Source organism: Peromyscus californicus, unplaced genomic scaffold (assembly GCF_007827085.1).
Source record: "Peromyscus californicus insignis strain IS unplaced genomic scaffold, ASM782708v3 Scaffold_14__1_contigs__length_90479793_seg_2, whole genome shotgun sequence".
In the NCBI taxonomy this organism is placed as follows: Eukaryota; Metazoa; Chordata; class Mammalia; order Rodentia; family Cricetidae; genus Peromyscus; species Peromyscus californicus.
In genome coordinates this window covers 8,859,893-8,881,999 of record NW_026294436.1, presented here as the reverse complement: position 1 = coordinate 8,881,999, position 22,107 = coordinate 8,859,893, and positions in this window count along the sequence as shown.

Below are 22,107 nucleotides of genomic sequence, written 5' to 3'. Positions count from 1 at the left end.
TTTGACAGTAGTGGGTAGAAGAGAAACATCCTCCTCCAGATGTCTGTCCTAAAAATCACTCACACGAGAACATGGGAGACTTCCATGGGAAGATATGTGGTAGACATGTGATAGACATGTGGTAGCACTGTCAGCGGTTATGAGAACTTTCTAAGAGCTATCTGATGCAAGTCACTGACAGTCATAAACTGATGACGTAGTCCTGCAATGGAAGACCCCAGAGCAGTTCAAATGACTGAAGAGACACACCAGGCACCAGAGTGCATAGAAACAGAAACAAAAAAGATACGATTGTGATGGTTAAAATTGACTGTCAAATGGACAGGATCTAGGGTGGCCAAAGAGACAAGTCTTCCTTTAACTGCCAACTTGACACAGCTCAGAGTCAGCTGAGAAGTCTCAATTGAGAGATCACCCAGATCAGATCGGCCTGTGAGCATGTCTGGGGGATTGTCTAGAGTGGGGTGTTTTAGATGGGAAGACCCACCTTCTCTGTGGTTGACCTCCTTCCATGGTCTGGGGTCCTGGGCTAAATAAAAAGGGAGAATGAGAGTTGAGCACAGCATCCGTCTCCGCTTCCTGACTGTGGCTGTCATGTGAGCAGCTGGCTCACGCCCCTGCCACTCTGCCTTCCCCACCATGATGGACTGTCCTCTCAAACTGTGAGCCAGAAAAAACCCTCCCTTGAGTGGCTCCTTGTCATTTTGTCACAGCAATGAGAAATCCTAATTCAATGGGGTTGAAGAAAAGGAAAGCTATACCATGATAATGAGACTATACGTTGTATATAGCACAAATTGTAATATATGTGTACATTGCATTTACATGTAGCAAGTATATGAATGTTGGTTTATATTTATGTAAACATTTAATTTTGATTAATTGTAACATTCAATTTTAAACTTTATTCAATATAAACAAAATTTTATATAATTATCAAATGCAAATCGTATTACACTAAATATAAAGTTTAACTCACACATAGTGAATTAATGTCTTACTGGTTTGTATTTCATGTGTATATGGATACTAATAAACATGAAATACATTCACAAAGCAACAACATACCATAGTACTTGCCTCTGAGAAAAGGTTGGAACTGGGAACCATACAAAAATAACTGTTTTATTTCTTTAAAAACATTTTTTGAGATACTGTCTCAGGGAGCCCAGGACAACTTTGAACTTCTGATCCTCCTTCCTCTACCTCCCTAGTTCTAGGGCTACAGATGCATGCAATAATACCCATGTGTGTGTTTGTGCAGGTGTGTTGGGACAGTGCACATGTGTGTTTGTGCAAGTGTGTTGGGACAGTGCACATGTGTGTGTGCAGGTGTGTTGGGACAGTGCACATGTGTGTTTGTGCAGGTGTGTTGGGACAGTGCACATGTGTGTGTGTTCAGGTGTGTTGGGATGGTGCACATGTGTGTTTGTGCAGGTGTGTTGGGACAGTGCACATGTGTGTTTGTGCAAGTGTGTTGGGGCAGTGCACATGTGTGTTTGTGCAGGTGTATTGGGACAGTGCACATGTGTGTTTGTGCAGGTGTGTTGGGACAGTGCACATGTGTGTTTTTGCAGGTGTGTTGGGACAGTGCACATGTGTGTTTGTGCAGGTGTGCTGGGACAGTGCACATGTGTGTGTGCAGGTGTGTTGGGACAGTGCACATGTGTGTTTGTGCAGGTGTGTTGGGACAGTGCACATGTGTGTTTGTGCAAGTGTGTTGGGGCAGTGCACATGTGTGTTTGTGCAAGTGTGTTGGGGCAGTGCACATGTGTGTTTGTGCAGGTGTGTTGGGACAGTGCACATGTGTATGCAGGTGTGTTGGGACAGTGCACATGTGTTTGTGCAAGTGTGTTGGGGCAGTGCACATGTGTGTTTGTGCAGGTGTGTTGTCACAGTGCACATGTGTGTGTGCAGGTATGTTGGGGTAGTGCACATGTGTGTTTGTACAAGTGTGTTGGGGCAGTGCACATGCCTGTTCGTGAATATAAAGGCCAGAGGTCAACTCTGGGTGTCTTCCTCAATCACACTCTTTAACCCCTATTTTATGAGACAGAGACCCTTTGAGCTCAAGAGTTCAAGACCAGCCTGGACAACACAAAGAGACCAAGTCTCAAAAAAAAAAAAAAAAACACAAAACACCATAATCATCATCATCTGGGCAGTAGAAATAGGTATAATATGTGATTTTTTTTATTTCTTAAATTTTTACAAAATAAAAATACATATTAATGCCTATAGTGTTCATCTTTTGAGAGCAGTGAGGGCTGGGTGACCTGTTTGTACCTTGGGGTCTGGTGGAGGACCATACAGAGGGAGAGAGAAATGAGTGCTTGGTGGAGTGTGCTATGGGTCTTGTTGGTCAGGAGAGAAGGCCTTCAGAGTATCCCCAAACACAGAGGTGACTCTGGCTCCTTGGAGAACGGGAGGGGTCAAAGCAAGTGATGCAGGGGGACCTTCCTGGACAATGAGAGATAATCCGAAATCCATTTCAATTTGGCTTAGGAAAATGTATCTATTCCCTCACTTTAAGGCAGAAAGTTCTGGTGTTCTTAGAAGTCACACTGCCGTCAAAGTCCCAAATTGAGAGCTGATTGAGGAAGAGGTATTGAGGTGCACAGTGCCCCCTCTCAGGATGCCCCAGGTTGGGCCCCAGAGAGAAGTTACATCTCTCAGGCAGAAACAGACCAGAGTCCTTCAACACCTCATTCTGAGACCCTCGAGGAAGTCACTTTCCTTTCTAAGCAGCTGTTTCCACAAGCAACCTGATTCCCTCTAAAACAGGGGAACCCCTACACGTGGAAGTGGGAGCACACCCAGCCCGTACACACACATGCACAAGGCTCTCTGCTGTGGAATGTTCTGTATGGCAAATGTGCTGCTGATTAGTCAATAAATAAAACACTGATTGGCCATTGGCTAGGCAGGAAGTGTAGGCGGGACAAGGAGGAGAATAAAGCTGGGAAGTGGAAGGCTGAGTCAGAGAGACACTGCCAGCTGCCATGATGAGAAACAGCATGTGAAGATGCCGGTAAGCCATGAGCCATGTGGCAAGGTATAGATTAATGGAGATGGATTAATTTAAGCTGTAAGAACAGTTAGCAAGAAGCCTGCCATGGCCATACAGTTTGTAACCAATATAAGTCTCTGTGTTTACTTGGTCGGGTCTGAGCGTCTGTGGGACTGGCAGGTGAGAGAGTTTGTCCTGACTGTGGGCCAGGCAGGAAAACTCCAGCTACAAATGGCGTCCAACGTGGTGGCAAGAGTTTCCACCTAAAAACTGACAAAAAAAAGATTCTAAAAACAGCTTCCTAATTGTCTCTCTCAAATGAGCGGCAGCTGCCTGTTTGAGCTACTGGTGGGTTCCTGGAGTGTGCGCTCGACTTGCAGTTTGGCAGAAATGAGGCCTCTGCAAGTGGCACATTAAGCTGCATGGTGGATTTAGACTTTGCTAGTACAAAACAAAAAAAAGAGGTTTCTGGACTGCATGCTGCTTGGATAAAAGCATAGACCCATGAAAGCTTCCAGAGCTGGTAGTAAACGTAGCCATGTTGGGAAGCTAAGGTGGGTGGAGCCAGCAGCCACAGCTGCTGCAGTTTAAGGCAATAGATTCACAATAAGACAGATTCAGATGTAATAGTTTACAAGGTGTGTAAAAGAGACGTAGGCTTGAAAGAGACAAAAAAGATGATATATAGAGTTATAGAAACAAATACATAGTTTTAAAAAATAAAGTCTTTAAAGAGACAGTAAAGGTAGTATAAAAAATAAGCCACGTAAAAATGGATATTACACAGAGAATCTGCATTGTGTTGTCTTTGGGACTTTTAACTGCAGAAAAATATTTGATTGTAAAAGCTGTTGAGTTATGCCAAAATGTATATTTTAAAGGTACCTTGACTTCAAAATTTGGATATAAGGATATGTTACTTTGGAAAGGAGACTCTGCTTTTGTTCCCACAGAAAGCCAGAGGCTATGGATTTGTTCCAGATTAAGATACATCAGGTTTGACCAGCCAAGACCCCCTGAAAAGTCTCCGATGACACCATGGCCCAGATGATCCAACATCCAGAATGGTTTGAAGGCAACTGGCTCAGACGATACACCCTCATGGACTTTTCCATGATCCTAAAATTTTCTTTGTTTCCCCATAAGATACAGCGCCCCCCTCCAGCAGGAAGTAGTAAGAGAAGCAACGCCCAAATTCCAAAATTGTATGTAATTTTACTTTGTTAAGGTTAAAACCTTCCTTTTGGAAAAAAAAAAAGGGGGAAGTGCTGTGGAATGTTCTGTATGGCAAATGTGCTGCTGATTAGTCAATAAATAAAACACTGATTGGCCATTGGCTAGGCAGGAAGTGTAGGCGGGACAAGGAGGAGAATAAAGCTGGGAAGTGGAAGGCTGAGTCAGAGAGACACTGCCAGCTGCCATGATGAGAAACAGCATGTGAAGATGCCGGTAAGCCACGAGCCATGTGGCAAGGTATAGATTAATGGAGATGGATTAATTTAAGCTGTAAGAACAGTTAGCAAGAAGCCTGCCATGGCCATACAGTTTGTAACCAATATAAGTCTCTGTGTTTACTTGGTCGGGTCTGAGCGTCTGTGGGACTGGCAGGTGAGAGAGTTTGTCCTGACTGTGGGCCAGGCAGGAAAACTCCAGCTACAGCTCTCTGCAAGCCATCTGCTTCCCTGGTTCAGAAAATCATGTTAGCCACTGTCCCTGCAGTTCTTTCCAACAATTTGCAGTTAATGAATTAAAAGGGACCAGGGAGGTGACTCAGTCAATATAGCATTTGCTGTGAAAGCATGAAAACAGAGTTGGCTCTCCAACATCCATGTTTAAAAAAACAAAAAGCCAAGCACTGTAGTATGAACCCATGACCTCAGCACTGCAGAGGGCAGAGACACAAGGATTCCTGGGGCTCACGGGTCAGCTAGTGTAGTTGAATGGTTGAGCTCCAAGTTCAGTGACAGAGACCCCGTCACTAAAGCATAAGGTGGAGAAATAATTGAAGAAGACACTCCCCAATGACCTCTGGCCTCTGGAAACACACACACACACACACACACACACACACACACACACACACACACACACACCAAAAAGGGGGAAGTTGAACAATAAGTACTAGTGGTAAAAGGAATTTGAATAAATTCACCCACCATAACTGTCTATAGAGGGAAGGGTAGGTCTCATTAAGCACAATTATATTGAAATATTACTCCTTTCCAGACATCATACTCAAGTTCTTAAACCACCCTCTGCCTCAATTCCCTCTTGTGTAGATACAATATAATATCACCTTCCTTGTGGGAGTGTAACTCTGTAAGTACTACGCTAGTCTAGCATGCATAAGGTCCAAAGTGCTGTCCTCAGAGCTTCATATATAAATATATATATTAATATATATATAAATATATATTAATAGATAGGTGATAGTAGATATAAATAACTGATAAATAGATAGATAGATAGATAGATAGATAGATAGATAGATAGATAGGCAGGCAGACAGACAGAAAGATGATATATATGGATATAGATAAAAGATAAATAGTAGATGATAGATTGATATAATAGATAGAGACAGATGGGTGAGAGATAGGACTGTTGTTGGCCGCATCTATATGTTTAAGTATGCATATGGGTGTTAATCTGTGTGTTTATGCCTGTATACAGGTGTTTATCTATGTATATATTGGCATCCATTTCTCCAAGTGCTCTTGAATCCACCCTAGCGTACCCTGGGGAAAAACTAATGATTAGATTTATCAAGTGAAGTTTCCCAGCTGCCCGTCTGACTCAAGGTAAGTGAGTGCTGGGCAGACTTTTCAGTTTTTGCAGCAAGGGCAGTTTCAATATCCCCACTTCGACAACACCAGGGCAGGCCTCTTTGTTGGTATGCTGGCTGCTGTCGAAAACGTCTGGGTCTATGCTGTTCCGCTTATGAGATGCTTGTAGGTCTGTGTTTGGAGGTTTAAAAACCTCAGGTGGCTACTCCATTTACCATGCTCAGTTTCTGTGTCATTATTGGCTTTCAATATGCACCCCAGGAGCTAGGCTCTGGCTTCCCTGGGCCCCGGGGTGCACGAGACCCTGTGCCCACTTTTAGCCTAACTCTCTAACACTTTTGTTACTGCTGACTGTAGTTTTATTTGCCCGGGTTTTCCAGGGTTTGTGTGTTGGGGAGGTGGGGAGGATGTGCATCTATGTGGAGAGCAGAAAATGTGCCCCCCTCAGGTGCTCTCCACCTCTTTAAAAGAAAAAGATTTTATTGCTAAGAGAAAGAAAACAGAATGAAATAAAATACTCAATAAAAGATAAAGGCAGAACAGAGGTCTGGAGAGTCACTCAGTGGTAGAACGTGTGCTTAGTGGGAAGGAGGGCATGGTTCTGTCTCTAGCATGTTCAGAAGTTGAGCATGTGGTCCCACTAGGGAGGTGGAGGCAAAAGGATGAGTTCAGGTTGAGTCTGAAGCCAGTCTAAGGCATCACTGGTCTCAAGGTCTCTAGGCATTGCCTTAGCTAACACCCGGCAGCCTGGGGCATCAGGCTCCATCTTATTGTGTGAGATGGGGTTTTCTAGTGTACACTGATTTGGTCAGCTGACTCCTATCAAGCCCCAGGAATCCTCCTGCCTCTACCTCCCCAGTGCTGGGACTGCAGCTGCACACGACCATGTTCAGCCTTTTAGGTGGGTGGTGGGGATGTGAACTTGGGTCTTCATGTTGATGCAGCACGCACTTTGCCGACTGAGCCATCTCCCCAGCCTGTATTTTCAGTTTTTATAAGCATAGACTTCCAGCCCAAAGTTGGCCTATGTATTCAATGTAACTTGAAGGATTTTTAAATATAATTCAGCTTCGTATTTTTGCCTCCTTATGTCATAAGAGTAAATGAACAATTCTAATTTGAGTTTTTCACCTTTCAGGAGAGATGGCTTAGCAGTTAAGACAGAGGACCTTGAAGAGGAGCCAGGTTTGGTTCCCAGAACCCACCCACAACTGTCTGTAACTCCAGTTTCAAGGGATCTGACACCCTGTTCTGGACTCCCTAGGCACCAGCATGCACGTGTTTACAGAAATACATTCAGGCAAACATCCATATGCATAAAATAAAAAATACATTTTTTTTTAAACTGGGTTGGTAAAACTGATCAGTCTTCAATCTACAGACTCAGATATGTTGTCATTTTATCCTGCTTCCTGGGCCCCTTGGTGTGTATTTAGAAGAGATCTGTTGCCTTTGGGCATGCCTAGTTCCCTGGATGTATTCCTGGATCCCCGGGTGGTATTCCCTATTGAGCCTCTGTGCTCCCTTGCCCTCTGGATCTTGCCTCCTGCTAGAAGACCTACCAGAAAAAAAGTAGCCAGTCTTCCCTGCCCTTGGAACCCACAAGTCTATCTCAGGAATGTCTTGATTCCACCCCAAAATCTGTCCTGTTCCAGAGACTGACCATCTTTCCATGTCTTATCTCCACCCTCTCTGCTTGATTTCTCTTAGCTGGGGATGGCATAGCTTTTTACATTTTGGATATACAAAAGAAAAATAACTGGCTAATAATCAGGACATTGCATCACACCATAAATGCTGCAAGTGTTATTTACTGATCTGCCTGGTGCAAGGTATGAGAGGAAATGGAAGAAAAGTGGTAGCAATGTACTTATGTTTTCATTGAAGGTGTTATTTGAGTTCCTCTTGGGGACATGGCACTCTGATAGACATTGAAGAGCTAGAGGTGAATAAGATTCTACTCCCTAGACACTTACAGCTGGTAGGAAAGAACAGCCAGGAAACCAAATAATCAGAATGCAGTGTGGTTAGTGTGGTAAAGAGAGACTAGTCAGTTGTGTAGATTTTTCTTCCACATTGAAACAGTCTGTTAAGGCGTGGGAAATAAACACAACTTAAAGTCTCAGGAAGTTCCTGAAACTTATAAAAGTCACAAAACCCTGCCCTAAGTTTCTATAAGAAGTAATGATTGCTGGGGAGAGGAGACTCTTGGACAGGCTGAGCTCCATGCAACACATGGCAGGAGCTCCAGGCATTCAGCCTTCATGGATCATCACCCAGGCTACAAGGGCTTTTGGTAGTGGTAATGTCTTTGAGTCACCCAGGCTTCTGAAAAAAAAAAAATCCCTAACTCACACTCCTGTAAATAACTCCAACAATAATCTCAGTGGCTCACTAAGCTGGACTTGTACGGACCCCTTGCTTTGGTCTGTCATCTGTGCCCTATCTGGGTAAGCAGGCGTGGGTTTGTGTCTCCTCAGGAAAAGTCACAGGACGTGTATGAACTGGAGACACCAGGGAGGGAGAAACCAGCTCACTGGTAGATAAAAGTGGTAAGAGAGGAAGTGATTCAGAAAAAAAATGTTGAATCAGTTAGTCCATTTTCTGATGTTTGTAACAAAACATCACAAACTTGGTAAGTCGTGAAGGAAAGAACTCTGTTTGGTTTGTTATGCTGGTCCAAGGCTAAGAACTGCCTCTATGAGTGACCTTCATGCTGACAGAGTCCCAAGCCACTGCATCATATAAAAAACAATCTATGACCTCCTTCCCTTTATAGGGCTACCAAGATTCAATTACGCACCTCTCAGGTGACTTTATGCACCCCTGTCAACTCCTAAAGGTCCCACTTCTACTCACCACAGTTGGAGTCTCTCCTCTCTCTTAACAAACACATTAGTGAGTTTTGGGCAGGCCAGATGGCAGCTACCCCACAGCAGATGCTCAAGGCCCCCAAAGGGTTCCTCCTGTCTCTTCCTTGCAGACAGCACCAGCCACACTCACAGAATCACACTGGCCTTTTCCTGTTAGTGTTGCTACTTAAGCAAGTCCCCAAAATAAAATGAATGCTCCGTGAACCTAAGGCTTCCATAATCAGGAAAGAGCAACACATTAGCCTACAAATAGACTCAGTGGATTTATTTATGATTAATTATTAACATGATCTCTTTTCAGCAGGTAGAATAGAAATCTTAAAGGAAACTGCTTCCTAACTGAAAACAGAGGAAAGGCTTGAGTATAGGCACTTGGGTTGGCTTCCCTGGGACCTGAGATCAGAATTCCTGTCCCAGTAATTGTAGGAAGCAAGCTCTCAGTAGAGGAGAGCGGGGAGCAGGATAGTGCTGGAGAGCAGCAGAAATATAGGGCAATGGGAGGCAGCTTCAGTTTGTGCTGGAATTAGACCCATCCAGAAGCAAGAAGCCAAGAGACTGGGAAGATGGCTTAGTTGGTAAAGTGTTCACTATGCAAGCATAAGGACTTGAGTTCAAGCCCCAGAATGTACAGTTCACGTCTGTAATCCCAGCACTGGGGAACAGGCAGAGGAAGAGCCTGGGGGCTTGACAGGCAGAGGAAGATCCTGGGGGCTTGCTGGCCATCCAGTATAATTGGCAAGCTCCAGTGAAAGATCATGTCTCAAAGACAAGGCAAAGAGAGATCAACAGAGACACCTGATACCAACCTCTCACTGCCACACATGCTCAGGCACACACCCAGACACACAGACACACAGACAAACACACACACATACACACACACACACACACACACACACACACACACACACACACACATAGTGGTACAGAACAACCTCCTCCATAATCAGGAACCTAGGACTGGGAGAGGGGAGACAGTAGTTATCAGCAGGGCATAAATACAGATGGGTAGACATAGCCCCTGAAGACCAGTGACCATAGCGGAGCCTGAGGTCATGCAGGAGGGTTCCAGGCAGGCAATAGGTGCAATGTTTGGAAGTTGAAAAAGATCTAAAGATGACCTCAGTGGGTAGAATGTTTGCCTAGTGTGCACAAAGCTCTGCATTCCATCCCAGCACTGCATAAACTGGATATAGTAGTGCCCACCGATAGTCCAAGCACTTGGATAACAGGCAGGAGATCAGAAGTTCAAGATCACCCTCTACTACACAGTGAATCTGAGCCAGTCTGGACTATATGGTGAGACTCTGTCCTAAAATGAGACAGGGGAGGGAAGGGGAAGGAGAGAAGGGGAGAAAAATGAATAAGTATATTAATTATGCTGGACACCAAGTGTGTAAATGCATGTGCACACATGTATGTGTGTGAAAAACCTGAAAGGTTCCTAGAGTCAGTTCCTGATGGAGGCCATCTTTCTCCTCTGGCAGCTTCTTCAAGAGAGTTCACAGCACCTTAGACCCTAGGTATCAGAAAATAGAGACTTCCAAACCCTAATCTGCCTTCTTTTGATGGTAAACTGCAAAGTCCAGTTCCTCCAATCCGGGTTGCATGGCACTACATCCTCCAACTGCCACTGACCAGCATCTCGGCTTTACTCTCTAGGGATGCCCCAATGTCTGGAGCACCAAAATTACATGAAAGTTGCAGATATGGCAAAGTCTCACCTCCGGCTGCTGATAAATAGACCAGGCAGCCTAGATACAAATCTTTGGCACAAGCTAAAGAAATCACTGCCTGTGACAGGAGATGGACCTCAGCCTCTGCCTTAGGGGAAAAGAAACTGAAACAAACGTACTGATCAACTCTCCAGAACTGTCTGGGACAAACTTATACTTAAAAATGAATCCCCTAAATCACTGTGGTTCATAAAGTATGTGTTAATCTTTCACTTTAACTCTGCACTTAGCACAGCCTACAGACCAGAGAAGAGAGTACCAACTCAGAGATTACCCAGATCAAATTGGCCTGTAGCAACATCTGTGGAATTATCTTGATTGTTATTTGATGTAGCATCCAGCCCACAGTGGGTGGAGCTATTCCCTGGGCAGATGGGCTCTTGCTATACAAGAAAGCTAGCGGAACATGAACCTGTGATTGAGTGAGCCAGCAAGCAGCATTTCTCCACGGTTTCTGCTTCAAGATCCTGACTGAGTTCCTGTCTTGACTTCCCTCAGTGGTGGACTATGACCTGAAACTGTAAGGCAAATTAATCATTTCCTCTCCTAAGCTACTTTGGTCAGAGTTTTATCACAGCTAGAACAGTATACCTTACCCATGTCTGTTGTTCTCTGAGTTAGAGTAATGTCCTTGCTTCTAAAGTAAGATATTATCCAGTCCTCAATTCAAACACATCAAGTTCAAAAACATGATCAGACTGTTCTCTACCTACATCTTCTTTGCTTTATGCATTCTTACAACTCTGCTGGATGTTTTCTTGCTGGCTAGAGTTTCTAGACCACAAATCTATAAAACAGGTATCAACTAGATACTTATAGAAAACTTTGGAAAAGCCTAATTATATATGGTTACAGGTGTAAACAAGCTCTGATCTTATATTCCAGGCAGACAGTATTAAGCTAATAACCACCCTCTGTAGTCCTACTATGCGCTAAAAGTGTTTTCCAGCCTTTTGACATTGCTACACAGGGTTTTCATTGACCAAGTTCACACTCAAGAACCATGCAATTGAGTTACAAAAAAAAAAAAAAAAAAAAAAAAAAACACTGAAGAGTCTCATAGTTTACTGCTGTTGCTTGTTGTTGTTTTATTTTATGTGTATGGGTGTTTTGCCTGCATGTGTGTATGTATGTGTATCATATGCATACTTGGTGCCCACAGAAACCAAAAGAGGGTTTCAGATATGCTGGAACTGGAGTTACAGTTAGTTGTGAGTTACCATATAAGTACTTGGGCTCAAACCCTAGTTCACTGAAGAGTAGCCAGTACTCTTAACCATTGAGCCATCTCTCCAGCTGAAGTCTTTTTTAAAAAATATTTTTATTTTATAATTAATTTAATTTTACATATCAGCCACAGATTCCCCTGTCCTCCCTCCTCTCCCAACCTCCTCCCCCAACCTCCCCCCCCCAATCCACCCCTCATTCCCACCTACTCCAAGGCAAAGTCTTCCCTGGGGAGTCATCCCAGCCTGGTAGATTCAGTTGAGGCAGGTCCAGTCCCCTCCTCCATTCACCAAGGATGAGCAAAGTGTCTCAGCATAGGCACTAGGTTACAAACAGCCAGCTCATGCACCAAGGACAGGTCCCAGTTCCACTGCCTGGGGGCCTCCTAAACAGTTCAAGTTAATCAACTGTCTCACTTATCCAGAGGGCCTGATTCAGTTCCATGGGGGCTCCTCAGCTATTGGTTCACAGTTCATGTGTTTCCACTAATTTGGCTATTTGTCCCTGTGCTAAATGTAAAGCAAAGGATAACCAGACTGCAACCCACAACTCCAGGGAGGCTACCTAGTAAAGAGGACCCTAAGAAAGACACAGGGATCACCCAACGACAGAGAAACGGATGAGATCTACATGAGTAAACTGGGGTGAGGGGAGGTAATGGAGGGCAAGGGTTCGGGGAAAGAGAGCTTAGGGGAGCAGGAGGTCCCAGCTGGATCAGGAGCAGAGAGGGAGAACAAGGAAAGAGATATCATGATAAATGAAAATCCTATGGGAATAGAAAGAAGCAAAGTGCTAGAGAGGTCCCCAGGAATCCACAAAGATACCTCCACTATAGACTACTGGCAATGGTCGAGAGAAAGCTCGAACTGACCTACTCTGGTGATCAGATGGCCAAACACCCTAACTGTCATGATAGAACTCTCATCCAGTGACTGAGGGAAGCAGATGCAAAGAGCCACGGCCAGGCCGCAGGTGGAGCTCCGGGAGTCCAATTGGCGAGAGAGAGGAGGGATTATATGAGCAAGAGATATCGAGACCATGATTGGAAAAAGTCCAGCTGAAGTCTTATGTTGTAAGTATGCTTAATATTTTATATTGGGCTAAGGTCACAGTATAACATAGACCACAGTTTCATTATAATTGAATTCATGTTCTCTTGTGTAGTTTTAATAGTAATGTTCTTGTTTTTGCAAATAAATATGTAAATATGCTGAAGCAAGATGTTTACAGAAAAACAATTGAAATTTACAAATAAGAAAACATTAATTGTGATGAGTGCTTATTGGACCAGGATTAGCCTTGCTAGTAAAGCAAATAAAGGCTGTGCACAGAAGAGTAATGATACTAGTTTTGTTGTTTAACAGTTTCCTCTGAACTGAAATACTCTTCCACCCTGGAGTGAGGATCCTTAAAACTCAGAAAGTAAACAATTCAGAAGTCTCAGGCATTCCATGAAAGTTACAAGATCCAAAATGCCCCTCTTTCCTCAGGTCATATGAACAGCTGGTACTGCTGAGGAGCGGAGGCGCCAACCCACTGAGCTGCTTGCACTCTGTGCAGAGAGCTATAGGGATGTAGCTTCTATGAGCTGTCACTCATGCTAGGGTGGGCTTTCAGTGATGCAGCCACCTTTGACTCACCCATGCTCCTGAAACTTACGCCAAACATCTCATCGGTTCACCAAGTTGGACTTCGATGCAATCATTTCTGTAGTCTGCTGTCAGGTACCCTATTTGTGGTAAGTGGATGTTTGTTCATGCCTCCCCATGAAAAGTTTCACATAGGACACAAAGACTTGTACACGAACATTTACATGGCATCCCTCATAATAGCAAAAGAGTGCAGTCATTCTAAATGTCTATCAACAGATGGATAAATAAACAAAAAGTATGTATATTGACACAACGGAATGAGTTTATTCCTTTCCTGAGATTTCTATTACTGGAGACAATCTGAAGGTCAGCATTCTTTAAACTCAGTAGAAGAGACTTCCTGATCCTGTTGGCAAACACAGAATAGTTCTTATATGTAAAATCAAACATCTTGCCTCACTGATGTCCTTAATATCGTCAGCTTCCATGGTAGTCATGATTGCTACTGCTGCGTTGGCTGAACTGAGCGGTCCAACAAGTCCATCATCTTGAGCATCTGCCCCATGCAAACAAAACTACCACTCACATGCCTCCCGTTCAGTGACAGCTTGCATTGTCCCTCTCCCTTCTCCAGTTCACAAATTCACCAACAGAATTTCTAAATGCAAATAACTAAAAACTGAATTACAAGCATAAGCCAACGTTGCTGGACATAATTAGTGGATTAGACATCAGAGGAAATCCACTTATTTTCATAGCTCATCTGCCTCACTTTGAACTTCCCACCTTCCCTTCACCTTACACTAGGAAATAAAAGTTCATTCAATACAAAAGTGAGAAAGGGTTTTGTAACTGAAGGACAATTATCCAGCCATTGAGTTTGTTTTTAAATAACTTCAAGTATAATTTTTCTCAAATTGGATTAGTTTTCCCTAAGAAGATAAAGCTGAGCCTGGGAACATGGCTCAGGTGGTAAAGTGCCTGCCAAACAAGCCTGGGACCTGAGTTCAAATCATCGGCACCCACATAAAAGCCGGGCATGGCAGCACATACCTGTAATCTCAGTGCTGGGAAAGTGGAGACAGGACCATCCCTGGATCTCACTAGCTACCCAGTCAAAGAGCATCAGGTTTAGTGAAAAACCTGTCTCACAAAGTGAAGTAGGAGAGTGATCAAGGAAGACATCCCATGTTGGCCTCCAGACTACAAATTGACTCATACACATGCATGGGCACCCTAATAAACACATATGTACACCACACACAAACAAGGAAAGCTGAGCATCTAAACCATAGTGCCTAAGCCGAAACATACCATTAAAATCTGGGCCTTTTTTTTTTTTTTTTTTTTTGCTAGAGATTTTGTAAAGAATTCTTGGGAACTAAAATCACCGAGCGTTTAAGTTGGTCTCGGCAGGACTCTTGGTGTCGGATGTCTTCAGGTTTGACTCTTTTCCTTTGCTAGTTTTGTCTTCTTGACAGTTCCTGTAACCTTTCTAAACTTACGTATATGTTCTCAAAAATAGACAAGGTTGTGAGAATCCAAGGTGCCTGTCACCTAGCTAAGACTCAACACAGTGTGTGTCCTTGTTCTACCCCTACACCTCAGATGTAAAGAGCGGCCATACCTAGTCCACGCTCGGCCCGCACCGTACATGGCATATGTACCAGAGGCTGCTGCTCAGTGAGCTCATTGCCGTATGCTTTATTCACCAGCACTGCCGTGTCCATGACTGATGGAGAAACAGATGCCTAAAAGGAGCCACTCCAGCACGGCAACCACTTGGCCGAGGAGGTAAATGGAAACTAACTAATGCCACTGCCCACAGTAGAGTCCCAGGAGAAGGGACAGTGCAGGAGGTAAAACAGGGAGAGAAAGGGGACTTCTCAGTTTTTTTTTCCTTATATTCCTTACCTCTCAGATGTCTGTCTGTATTCAGCTGCGGAGTAAACAGAAAAGTCATCTGTTGAGTTGACATGTACTCTTCCCATCAAAAGCAACCTTGGTCATGGCGGCACCAGAGGACTCGCCACTGCTCTTGGTTGCACACCAGAAGCAGATGGTAAGACCCTAGGCCTGAAGATACCACATACCTTGGTTGCAAGATACAGAAAAAGGGGAAACAAGCTAGAACTGAGGTGGAAACTTCTTCCTTGATGGCTAGTTTTCATCAGGCAGAAGAAGCTATGCAAGCTGCTGGGGAGGAGGAAAAAGCATCAACAGTCTTACCCAATTGTGAACCTTATTGTGCTGTTTTGAATGACAACGGCCCCATAGACTCATAAGGAGTGGCATTATTGGACATATGGTTTTGTTGTCGAAGGTGTGGCCGTGGTGGAGGAAGTGTATCACTAAGGGTGGACTTTGAGGTTTCAGAAGCTCAAGTAAGGCCCAGTGTCACTCTTTCTTCCTGCTACCTGCCAATCCAGATGTAGAACTCTCAGCTCCTTCTCCAGCACCATGTCTGCCTACATGCCACCATGTTTCCTGCCATGGCAATAATAGACTAAATCTCTGAACCTATGAGCCAGCCCTAATTAAATGTTCTCCTTTATAAGAGTTGCCATGGTCATAGCATCTATTCACAGGAATAAAATCCTACCTAAGATACTTGTAAACTTCAACACCAATGTGCCAAGCAAGATGTGCCCATGTGTGCAATAGTGGCACAAGGTTCTGGGGGTAACCAACTGAACAGGTTGGATTTGAGTCCTACTCATTTGGAAAGAATCCATGTATGTCTCAGTAAATCCAGTCAAAAACATATGACTGGTAAGGTCTTGGGCCATATAGAGAGAGAATTTACTACTGTTTAGTTAAATAGTCAAACTATTTTCTAAATGTCTGTATTTATAACCATAGACAAATGCTACTCTTAGTCTTTGCCATGAAAAGAGGTAAAGCCAGAGAATCACAGCTGCTCAAGGTGTTGAGTATAAGTGACAGATGAATGCGCAGCCCTAAACATGACATTTGTAACACCCTCTCTAAGGCTTAGAGAACATCATAGAAGTAGAAATACTCTAAGAGCTTGATAACAGGGAAAAAGGATGTAAAATGCTATTTTCATGTGGTGGCACAGCGTCACATATTGAACTCACCACACCTGTGGCAATTTGCACTCGGCCTGCACAAGATTGGCCCTGAAAACAATCAGTTAGAGATTGAGGAAGGACTCATGAGGCCCTTTCCTTCCCTACTGAACTGTAGGCTACTTACAGATTCCTGGAGAAAAGGAGTTGTGGTGGTTTGAATAAAAATGGCCCACGTAGGTCCACAGGGAGTGGCACTAGTATGAGGTGTGGCCTTGGACTAGGTGTGGCTTTGTTGGAAGAAGTGCATCACTTGGTGGGGGTGGGGAGCCTTTGAAGTCTCAAATGCTCAAGCCAGGTCTAGTGTGCCATTCATTTCCTGATGCCTGACAATCCAGATGTAGAACTCTCAGCTCACAGCAATAAAACCCTAACTAAGACAGGAGTCTTTGTCAGCAATTATATTTCTAATGAGTCCACTAGGCACCAATGGATACAAAACAAAAAGGTATGAACATGGGAAGAAATTGGTAAAAGGAAAGGTTGACAGAGGAAGGAAATAAAGGTAATTCAAATAAATTTTATACATATAGGAAAATGTCCAAGAATAACTGTAATTAATTAAAAAATGACTGAGGCAGGAAGATTGTAAGTTAAGACAAGCTTGGGTTACCTAGTTACACGCACACACACACACACACACACAGTACCAATAACAACAACTTTGGGTAGCTTTCTTGCTTTGCAGATGTCATAATAATGATTTCTGTCATACTTATCCATGTGCACATGTATGTGCTCAAGTATGCATATGTATGCATCTTTCCATCTGTACTGTTTTAACTGTCAATTTGCCATAACCTAAAATCACCTGGGAAGAGAGTCTCAATTGAGGCACTATTTAGAGCACGTCAGCCTGTGAGCATGGCTGTGGGGAATTGTCTTGATTATTAGATAATGTGGGAAGACTCCCCATGAATGTGGATGGTACTGTTTCATGATCTGGGCCTTGGAATGCATAGGAGCAAAGAAAGCCTGCTGGGTCCTAGCAAACAGTAATCAAGCAACAATGTGCTTAATACCTCTGCTCTTGACTGAGTATTAGATGAAACTAGGTCCTTGAGTTCTTGTCTTGATTTATCCAAAGCCAAATAAACTTTTTATTCTCTTATGTTGCTTTTTGGCAGAGTATTTCATCATAACAACAGACATGGCACAAGAAGTGAGTAACTTATTCTTGGTTTACAAATGAAGAAATGGGGCTCCGGGACACTTAAGTCAATGCACAAAGTTGCTTGTCTTATATGTGAAAGAATTGGAAGTTAAGACACAAATCTATCAAGTACATGTGCTTCGCTCAAAGAGCCCATGTCCTTCAACCTCCCTGGGAATCAGGAAGGTATCAAGAGCAGAGTTTGGGAGGCTGAGGCTGCATAGTCAGTAGTTCAGTCACAACTGAATTTCAAAGTTCTCTCACCAGGACAATGCAAATATAGCAATAATGGTCTACCACCTCCTCAAAAAAGACTGTGAGCTTTGTAGGATGCAGTGTAATAAGAAGATCCACCAAGGGAACACATAGAAATCATTCCCCTGGTGAATTAAAACACCCCTTGAAAATTACTGTGAGCAGCTCATATATGTTAGCCCAAACTTGCCCTTTCTCTGCTAAAAAACAAAAAACAAAAAACAACACAAGTGTCTATGCATCCACTTAGCTTACCTTTTCAGGCTGTAGCAGAATTGGCACTAAGAAAACAGTCAGGGTTCTCTAGAGGAACAGAACTGATAGAATAATTGTATGTGAAATGATTTTAATTTTGTTTAGACAAAAAAGGGGAAGTGCTGTGGGATGGTCTTTCTGTACACTGTGAATATGTGTTGCTACCACTGGTTAACAAAGAAGCTGTTTTGGCCTATGGTAAGACAGGAGACAGCCAGGCAGGAAATCCAAGGGAGATACAGGTAGAAGAAAGATGGGGTTGGAGGAGATGCTACAGACTTCAGGGGGAGGGGGAGCAAGATGTAGTAGAATACAGGTAAGCCATGAGACATGTGGTGATACACAGATTAATAGGAATGGACTAGTTTAAGATAAAAGAGTTAGTTAATAATAGCCTGAGTCATAGATCAAACAGTTTATAATTAATATTAAGCCTCTGAGTGATTATTTTATAAGTGGCTGTGAGACCATGGGGGCCAGGCAGGACAGAGAAAAACTTACATCTGTGTGTGTGGTATACACACACACACACACACACACACACACACACACACACATATATATACATATATGAGGGATTATTAGATTGCCTTACATAGTAAAGGCTGGGTAGTTCAACAGTGGTTGCCTGCAAACAGGAGAGCCCAGTAGATGCTAAGTCTACAAGAGTGGATATGTCAGGGATGTCAGTCAGACACTGATGGCCTAGAGGATTCCTAGAGAGCCATTAGTCTTTAGTCCCTGTTGGAAGGCCAAAGAAGTTGAGTTCCAGTGTCCAGGATGGGCAGCAGTAGAGGCAGCTGCAATAATAGGACAAATGAACTCAAGAGCAAAATAGGAAGGCCGGCAGGTCAAGCAGCACCAATTTTCCCTGGGACTTCTTTATGTATGGGCTACCACAGGGATATGCCACACACTCTAGGGAAGGGTCTCCTCTCTGTTATTCTTCCCTCACAGACCCACCCAGAGGTGTGTCTCTTAGTTGGTTCCATATCCAATGAAGTTGACAAGCAAGATTAACTATCACAATAGGTGGTGAGGTGAATTACTAGAACAAAACTATCTCCCCGATGCTCCTTTTTCATTGCCCATTGCCTTCACGGGGTACCACACTTAGTGCTTCAGAGTATGAAGGTCTGAGACTTCATTCTTGATCTCAGGAGACATAAATCATGGTTGTAGACATGGTTAAGGCAGGAAACCACTTGCCTTGCAAGCATGAGGAGCTGAGTTCAATCCTAGAATCTATGTTAAAAAAATAATAATAAGCTAGGTGTGATACCATGCATTTTCCATCCCAGCTCTAGGAGACAGAGGCAGGTGGATCCCTGTGTTGCTAGCTAGGCAACCTGGCCTACTTAGCAAGCTCCAGGCTAGTGAGAGACCCTCTCTCAGAAATGAAGGTGGACAGACATTGAAACAGTGACACTCAAGATACTCAAGGATGTCCTCTGGACTCTGCACAGATGCACACAGACAGACCTGCACACACTCATGAATGCAGAGAGAGAGAGAGAGAGAGAGAGAGAGAGAGAGAGAGAGAGAGAGAGAGAGAGAGAGAGAGAGAGAGAGAATATTAGAGAAGAGGAAGCACAAAGAATACAATCAATGAGACTCGGTGGCAGAATGGAGACACCAAGAGAAAATCAGCTATGGTGTACCAGATGTGGCATAGTGGGGGAAGAAGCTTTGTAAGTTTGGATGGCAAACAAAGATGTCAAGGACTCCAGGCACCTCTCTGCATCCCAAGAGCCTTGCAGACATCTGGAACACTGACAACACAGTGACAGTAGAGGGTGTTCTTGGAGAGATGGAATGGTGGGTTAAAAAAAAAGAAACAGAATCTTCTAGAGGAGGCCTCCACTGCTGAAAGCAGAGCTTGGAAGAAATGGAGTGCATGCTTGCCAGCCTGTGCTCCAGAAGACAGCCAAGCAGGCTGACAGCCCTTCACGGACCTTGCTGGGACCCAAATTCACATGTCTTCTGAACAACAATTTTTTTTTTTTTTTGGCAAAGGAGTAACTTCCTTACTTGGAAGAGAGTTTTCCTTGCAAATATTAAATTGTTTTGGTGAAAACATGAGCTTTGACTGGGAAGATGGTTCAGTCAGTGAAGTGCTTGAAGGGCAACCATGAAAACTTGAGTTCTACCCATGCAAAAAGCCAAACGTGATGGTGCATGTTTATAATTCCAGATCTAGGGAGGCCTTGCAAAGTGGACCCCCCCCCCCCCAGCTCACTGACCAGCCAGCCTAGCCTGCTTGGAGAATCCAAGGTACAGGTGAGAAACTCTGCATCAAAAAACAGCGTGACTGGTTCTTAAGTAATGACCCCTTCATGCATATGTTCACATTACACATGCTTCTGCATGTGACTGTTCATCCATACACATATGAACACATATACGCATGAGGTTTGAATTCCAACAGAACCAAGCTCAGAACCATCCTCCTCTACCTACCAGTTGTCTCTTTCTCCATCTCTGGTTTTCAAAAGGAATAAATAAATTTCCCTGGGCCTGACAACAGAAGGGATCAATAATTCTTAGTTCTTCCACTGTTTTGCCAATAATTAACTTTGTTTGCTTTTCAAGCCAGTCAAAAGATTTCTCCAGTACGCGGTTTGGAGATCTGTCAATATTAGAGAGCTCATCTCAACATGTCTGTCTGTTTTGTGCTGTTCAAACAACGCCTGAGATGGGGTAGTTCCATAAAGAATAGAGACTTACTATTATAGCTTTGGTGGCTACAAAGTCCAAAGTCAAAAGCCTGTCTTTGGTGAAGGCCTCCTTGATCATCATTCTATAAATGGACGAGTAGAGGGCAAAAGAGTATTTGCAAGAGAGAGTAGAAGAATCCATGCCCATGGTAAGAACCTCAGTCCTGTGATAACAGTCCCAGGCCATCAAGGTCTCTGCAGGGATAAATTGGCATGCAGACATCCCACTTTTCAACATCTTTGCTCTAAGAATTAATGAACTTGAACATCAGTGACATGTTCAAATCATCACAGCCCAATGCAACAAGAGTAGATAAACCTGGACTCTTTGGTCTACACATTATATTATGGCTACCCCATTCCTCTGGAACTGTAGATAACCACATATGTGAAGCTAAGAGAAGAAAAATTACCCAGAGAAAGTAGCCTGTGCAGCTTTCTTGTGTGTTTAGAGAAAGTCGCCTTTTTCTTCTTTAATAATAATGCAAAAATTGGGACTGGTGAAATGGTTCAGTTGATAAAAATCTTGCTTTAAAAGTACAGTTACCTGAGTTCTGTCCCCAGAACCCATGTGATGACACACATTTGTAACCACAGCTCTGGAAAAGCAGAAACAGGTAGACCCCTGAGCCTCCCTGGCCTGATACTCTAGCCAAATCAGTGAGTTCCAGTCCAGTGAGAGACCCTGTTCAAAACTAAAGTAGAGGGCAACTAAGAAATAACACCCAAGGTTGACCTCCAGCCTCCACAAACATGTGGACAAATGTACTTGTGCACACACACACACACACACACACACACACACACACACACATACACACATACACACAGACACATACAGACATCCAAAATTAAATAAATAAATAACATCAAAAACTTAGTAAGAATTTTGTCCAAACACAATCAGTACTATTATTAAGAAGGTAACCATTCCAGTGAACAAAGGAAAACACACTGATGGGCTCTTTTCCATCAATTTCAATTGTTTAGATAGAGATTGGCAATCTTCTGCAAAAATAAATACTAAATAAGAACTACTGCAGTATTTATGGGCACAGTCCCTATCACAGGAACTCAACTTTGTCACTGTGGTGTGAAAACAATCATAAACAGGACCTAAACAAAGAGGCCATCCTGTGCTGCAACATGATTTTTCACACATTGACTTCCTGATCTTGTGTAGTGTACATGTCAGAAATACTCTGTCTTCATAGACTCCTAGCACACCATTAATGTTTCAGAAGGCAATTTTCATTCTCATGGCTTCACAAAATAGGTACTTAATAGGATTTGGATGTGGTGTTTTGCTTGCCAACCCTGACCTGATCATAGGCTTTAACAGAATCTTGCACCTACAGAAGGAATGTTGACTTGTTCATGATCAGTGGGAATTCTCAGATCAACATCAAAG